Consider the following 7,500-nt stretch of genomic DNA (forward strand, 5'->3'; position numbering starts at 1 on the left):
TCCGGAATGAACTTCCACAAGCATTTGCACATCTCTCCGTTCAAACCATCGAAACCTGGAGACCTTTTAGACCTGACCAGGCCAAACGCATAGTCCAACTCCCCAACGTCTAGTGGAGGGACAGGCACCTCTTGTGCAGGAGGAACTTGAACCTCAGCCCTGGGAAAGAACTCGCCTAACAAAACATTGGCGCACTCTCTCCACGTCGATAATACAGTATCACCTACGCGAAGAGAGCTAGCCATCTCATTTCGACGACCCCGACAGATCCTAAAGACCTGTCCCCAAGGGTCGTCCCTATTTTCCCCCACAAATCTCCTCCACTCTTCCTCCTTAACTCTCACAAGCATCTTCTTATATTCTTTCATCCCTACACTAAACTGATACTTGAGCTGAGACAGATTCTCCGAATTGGTCCGCCTGCCGCGTTGAAACAACCGCCTCAAGCGCCGGACAGACCTCCTCTTTGAGTTCAACTCGCTAGTCCACCATTTCACACCTTTCATTCTCACAGCCCTAGCTTTCCTAAACACTGAGTCATTCACTCCCCAGACACATTCAGATAGACGAGCAATTTGCTCGTCAACCCCCAATTCCTCAAACTCACTAAGCGGTATATCCAATACCGCTTCCCTAACAGTATGTCCATATCGGTTCCAGTCAGTACACGAGGTACGCCATCGCCTCAATGGACTCCCCCCTTCTAGCTGCGGGGTACGGGGAGTAACCATAATTTGTATTAAATTATGGTCACTAATTCCCCAACCCCCCCTAACACTCCATTTACACTCGAACCTACTCGCTGCTGCGTCATTCATGAGCGTCACGTCAATGTCACTCACACCTCTAGGCCCCTCAAACGTATACCATACGCTTGGTTCGTTTGCTACGAGGAGGTTATTCGCCACAAGCCATTCGCTCATAACCTCACCCCGATCGTGGCTCCGATATCCAGCACTATGCCTGGATACCTTGCTGAACCACATCGGGGAGGTAGCATTCGCATCAAGACACACGATGGCAGGAATGCTACTCTCATGTAGTAGCACCGCATCAATGTATCTTAAGTAGGGCTCTAGAGGCTCGTCAAACTTGCAGTACAAGCTGACGACATTCATTCTGCCGAATTCCCCCTCGACACACACACATACTCCCCACTGTGATGAGTCAACTACTACACAAGAGTAGCTTGGCTCACACACAGCTACTGCGGCATTGACTCCAAGGTCCGTAAAGACCCTGAAGCCCCCAGGAAGACCTCTCACCACCCCATTGGTGGAGTATGGTTCCTGGAGCAAAGCAATGCCGCAGCCCCCCTCCGACATACACGCCCCCAATTCACACATCACGGCATAAGACCCCTGACAGTTCAGTTGATATAGTTCAACCATCAATGTCTAGCGAGCGCACGGGCAACAATGGCACAGTACACCGGGCAGACAGTGGACATCATCAGATGTCCGGCTGGCTTGCCCTTAAATGCACAGTTGCGACAATGCGGGGCATTGCCACAACCTGCACTCCTGTGTCCTTCTTGCCCGCACCTTCGGCAGACATCCTTCTTGGCTCTGCACTCTGCCACCCTGTGATCAAAGCCCATGCATCGGAAGCAGCCGGGCGTCAGTTGGTCCGGCCGTACCCGGAAGGAAAACCACTTAACGTAGCAACGACCCGCTTCCAAGAGGGCGGACATTAACATGTCCGTACCCTCAAGGACCACGTTCGTCACCCCATCAGGGCTGACCTTCCAAGGACGGCTGACCATCCTCACGTCCTTCTCAAGGCACCCAGGGCTGAACTCCTTGAGGTTCAAACGGAACAACTCTCCCATGAACTCGTCAGGGGAGATCTCCGTGTGGACCCCCTGGACCACAACCCTAGGCCCCAGCTTCCGACGTACGCTCACATCGAGCCCCACCTCGGAAAACTTGGCATTTTTTGCCAAGTTATCCCTCTCGGCAACTGATGGGGTGCGAATAATCGCACCTCCATCCTTCAACGGGCGCACCTCGTGCACCCTAACCCCCATGGAAGGCCCTACCTCCTTTACCACTTTCTTAATGACCTCCTTGGATGTAGTGGGGGTTTTACCCCTCACTACGACCGACCAGGTCTCAACTGGCTTGGGCACCGGCAACGCAGGCAACACAGGCGCAGGCGCCTGAGGTGCCGGCATCAGCGCTGCACCAGCCAGCGCAGCTCCAGCCGTCCTCCGAGGTGCTTCCTCCCTAGTTATCTTTGTGGCTTCCAACCGCCCACGAAGATTGGCGATCTCCGCCACCATGTCAACAAAAAGCTCCTCAAACTCCAAGGAGTATCCAAGGAGGTCCTTTACCACACTTTTCGGGACGCCGTCCATGTCTATGACGGCTCCACTAAAGGCCGTCACAATGGACTTGAAGCGCCCCATAAACTGCCCCCCTACTTTCTTTTGTTCGGCACCCCCACCGAACGTTCCCAAATTCTCCAGGGGAGCACCCAAATTCCTGCGGAATTTCTCGAAATACTCCCCTGCGGGACCTAATTTTTCCGCTGCCTTCCTCCCCTTTTTCCCACTCCCAATTTTACCACTTTCGGAAGCGCCCTCGCTTCCACTCGCCCCCGACTTACTCGAAGGTACCTTTTCAGATACCTTCACAACCGACTTACCCGTTTTCTCCACCGGGACCGCTGCACCACCAGCGGTTTTCTTCTTGATGCGAGGAGGAGACCGCAGAATCACCTCCTCCTCTCCGGACGTCGATTCGTCCATTGCCGACGATGGCGCCACCGAACCGCTTGGAAGAGGGGTGTTCGCCCTCTTCCGAATACCGTCTAGTTTGGGCATAGCCCAAAGCTCCACCACTAAGGTTGCCGAATTCGCCGGTAAAAGGCCTCCCGAGCAACAACAAAAATTGGGTCCCTTTTGGGCGACGGCAAATACTGTACGGCAGGAATGAACCCCGCACAGGCACGCACACAGCGGCTGCACCTATCGGCGAGCCAAAGCAAAGCGCGAGGGCGTAGCCCACAGCGCCAACCAAAGGTCTGGCAAAGGCCACCACCAATGCCTTGCCGGACGGAACACTGTTCCCCGAACAAGGACGGGTCGACCAAGGTGGAGCTAACGCCGAGCTCGACCGCAGGCAAAAACACAACACGCTTTGGTCGTAGCACCTGCACAAGGTATTCAACCTTGGCACAGTACTGTACCCACGCACAAAAGGGGACGCCCTTTTTACTGTTGCCAAATATGGCAATATAGCGGCACGACTACCTAGTGTACACGCACTCAAGGAACCCACGCCGAAAAATAACAGCGCGACACTAAACCGACGCCGAGAACTAACGGCACGCGCCAAAAACCACGCCGAAAAATAACGGCACGCGCAAAACACCACGCCAAAAAAATAACGGCACGCCCACAAAAGTTGTAAACAACTTTAGCGGAAAATTACCGACGCTATGTATATAGCAGCACTCACACGCACGCACTATGTGTCAATAGTACGGAGTATAGTGGCACTCACTAGAGTGTCCAACAACACTACCGTACGGCACTTCCAATCACTCGTAAACACTGTACCGCTATGGTACAGCTACGACAAAAGTAGCGTCACTCGCACAACGGCACTCACTCAAGCGTCCAATAAATCACTACGCTGTACGAAACACGTACAGCCACGCAAAAAATTGGCGTCACTCGAAAAACGGTATCACGCACCGATATTCACACACGAATGTAACCGCAAAAGAAATCGCAAAAAAGATCGCAAATCACCGCTCAACACACGAGACGTCCGCACTATTCAACAGTCAGACTGAGAATGAGTAGATAGGGACAGTAGGAATCTCGTTAATCCATTCATGCGCGTCACTAATTAGATGACGAGGCATTTGGCTACCTTAAGAGAGTCATAGTTACTCCCGCCGTTTACCCGCGCTTACTTGAATTTCTTCACTTTGACATTCAGAGCACTGGGCAGAAATCACATTGTGTCAACACCCGTTAGGGCCATCACAATGCTTTGTTTTAATTAGACAGTCGGATTCCCCAAGTCCGTGCCAGTTCTGAATTGATTGTTAATTGATAATCGTTATAATTTAAAAAGAATATATATCGAATGATATAATTCCTTAAAAATTTTAGCAAGAAAGTTCCACAATTGGCTACGTAACTACTATCCGGGGAACAAGAATCGTAATTCTCTATTTACCCAGAACGAGTACATAAACCATGGTATTGCTTCCCAATCAAGCCCGACTATCTCAATCTTCAGAGCCAATCCTTATCCCGAAGTTACGGATCTAATTTGCCGACTTCCCTTACCTACATTATTCTATCGACTAGAGACTCTTCACCTTGGAGACCAGCTGCGGATATTGGTACGGCCTGTTGAGAAGTTTGCGTGACCCCACCATAAATTTTCAAGGTCCGAGGAGAAAATATCGACACAACAGTAAATGTCATGCTCTTCTAGTCCATCTACCATATCTCTCTTCGAAAGACTTCCATGGTAGTACGACTATAAAACAGAAAAGAAAACTCTTCCGATATCTCTCGACGGCTTCTTTATGGTCGTTCCTGTTGCCAGGATGAGCACAAGGCCCATTTTTAATAACAAACGGATACTCAACAGGTTACGGAATTGGAACCGTATTCCCTTTCGTTCAAAATAATTCAAGTATTTAATTATTTTTTAATATATATATATAAATTTTATTAATATTTTTTTATTAAAAACTTGAAAATTTTCGGCTTTCGCCTTGAACTTAGGACCGACTAACTCGTGATCAACCACTGTTCACACGAAACCCTTCTCCACTTCAGTCCTCCAAGGTCTCATTCGATTATTTGCTACTACCACCAAGATCTGTACCAATAGCGGCTCCATGCAGGCTTACGCCAAACACTTCTAAGCACACTATTGTACCCTCCTACTCACTAAAGTTTCAAAATTTATAAATCAATCGAAATTGTTTTATAAATCATCTACTTTAGCGGTAATGTATAGGTATACAACTTAAGCGCCATCCATTTTAAGGGCTAGTTGCTTCGGCAGGTGAGTTGTTACACACTCCTTAGCGGATTACGACTTCCATGTCCACCGTCCTGCTGTTTTAAGCAACCAACGCCTTTCATGGTATCTGCATGAGTTGTTAATTTAGGCACCGTAACATTACGTTTGGTTCATCCCACAGCGCCAGTTCTGCTTACCAAAAGTGGCCCACTGGGCACATTATATCATAACCTCAACCTTCATATCAAGAAAGGTGAGGTTCTTACCCATTTAAAGTTTGAGAATAGGTTAAAATCGTTTCGACCCTAAGGCCTCTAATCATTCGCTTTACCAGATAAGATTATTTTATATAATTTTTAAATGCACCAGCTATCCTGAGGGAAACTTCGGAGGGAACCAGCTACTAGATGGTTCGATTGGTCTTTCGCCCCTATACTCAATTCTGACAATCGATTTGCACGTCAGAACTGTTTCGGTCTTCCATCAGGGTTTCCCCTGACTTCAACCTGATCAAGTATAGTTCACCATCTTTCGGGTCACAGCATATATGCTCAAGGTACGCTCCAGTTAGAGGTATAAATAATAATAAATTATCATTATACATAACTATATGGAACGCCCCGGGATTGAATTAATTGACTATTTAAGAAAATAGACTAAAAATTAATCCCATTATATTTTTAAGTTAAGTTAATTATGCCATTAAGTTTAATATAACTCAATGACTTGCACATATGTTAGACTCCTTGGTCCGTGTTTCAAGACGGGTCCCGAAGGTATCCTGAATCTTTCGCATTGTTAATCATATAAATGCATACAAATAAATATTAATATCATAGATATTAAATTTTTTGTAAAATTCAAAAAATGAATTTTAGCATTATATATAATAAAATCTATCAACACTTTATCAAATCATTAGTATTTATTCTATGTTAATATGCTTAAAAAGCAAATTAATTTAAATAAACTTAATATCACCAATGATCTTTTGATAAATACTTTATTATGTTAATAGATTACAATGTCCTTATATGAAAAAAATGCACATTATTTTTAATTATTTAATGATGAATTTTTCATAATGGATATTCAGGTTCATCGGGCTTAACCTCTAAGCAGTTTCACGTACTATTTAACTCTCTATTCAGAGTTCTTTTCAACTTTCCCTCACGGTACTTGTTTACTATCGGTCTCATGGTTATATTTAGTTTTAGATGGAGTTTACCACCCACTTAGTGCTGCACTATCAAGCAACACGACTCTTTGGAAATATCTTTCTAGTAATCATTAACGTTATACGGGCCTGGCACCCTCTATGGGTAAATGGCCTCATTTAAGAAGGACTTAAATCGTTAATTTCTCATACTAGATATTAAGATATTCCATACACTGCATCTCACATTTGACATATAGACAAAGTGACTTAGTGCTGAACTATTTTCTTTTCGCTCGCCGCTACTAAGAAAATCCTTGTTAGTTTCTTTTCCTCCCCTCATTAATATGCTTAAATTCAGGGGGTAATCCCATATGAGTTGAGGTTGTTTTAAAATATTTTTTATCTTCTCACACAATTTAATAAATAATTATATCATCTTTTCATCTCTATTTTTCTTTTTTCCTTTTATATAAATATATATTATAAATAATAATTATGTAAAATGAGGCAATTCTAGAATAAAAAAAAATTAATTTTTATGCTAGACATTCCTCCTTTAATTACATATATAAATTAATATTTTATATATATATAAATAATATGAAAATTTTTTAAAGAGAATACTTAGATTCAAAATTTTTATTTCATTTTATTTGAGAGGATTTTTTTTTTTTTAAGAATATATATAATAAATAAAAAATTCATTATATAATCTTTATTTTTTTGCTATTAATATTATGAATTATTTAAAATCCAATAATATACACATTTGCTTAAATTCAATTATTTTTATAAAAGAATAAGCAACTTATTTAGCATAGTCTTACAACCCTCAACCATATGTAGTCCAAGCAGTACTTTAAAATTTAATTTAATGTACATAACAGCATGGACTGCGATATGCGTTCAAAATGTCGATGTTCATGTGTCCTGCAGTTCACACGATGACGCACAGTTTGCTGCGTTCTTCATCGACCCATGAGCCAAGTGATCCACCGCTTAGAGTATTTTTTTATTTATTTTTATTTATAACAAATGTCAATTTTTTTTTGCATATATTAATTGAAAGAGTAAAATTAAATAATAATAATAATAATATATAAATTGATTTTCTTTCAATAATATATATCAAATATATTTAACTCTAAACATTTTTATTAAGTTGCGAATGTCTTAGTTCAACAATAATACAGTGGTGGTATTTATTATGTTTGATTATTTTGTATTTTTTTAATCATTTTATGTATATATAAATATATTAATAAATATATACCACTTTTGTTATTGTGAACAAATTAACTTATCATTCAATCAAATGAATAATAAGTACAACTTTCTATT

The 7,500-nt window shown here is 42.9% G+C and overlaps 1 non-coding gene and 1 pseudogene across 1 annotated transcript; both read right to left on the minus strand.

The window, feature by feature from the left end:
- Positions 1-3,770: 3,770 nt before the first annotated feature.
- LOC128870686 (large subunit ribosomal RNA) lies at positions 3,771-6,544 on the minus strand (annotated as a pseudogene).
- Positions 6,545-6,985: 441 nt separating this feature from the next.
- LOC128870704 (5.8S ribosomal RNA) lies at positions 6,986-7,166 on the minus strand. The gene has a single exon (XR_008455441.1). It is a non-coding gene; the product is annotated as a 5.8S ribosomal RNA (ribosomal RNA).
- Positions 7,167-7,500: the final 334 nt, after the last annotated feature.

This window comes from Anastrepha ludens, unplaced genomic scaffold, assembly GCF_028408465.1.
Source record: "Anastrepha ludens isolate Willacy unplaced genomic scaffold, idAnaLude1.1 ptg000022l, whole genome shotgun sequence".
NCBI classification, from domain to species: Eukaryota; Metazoa; Arthropoda; class Insecta; order Diptera; family Tephritidae; genus Anastrepha; species Anastrepha ludens.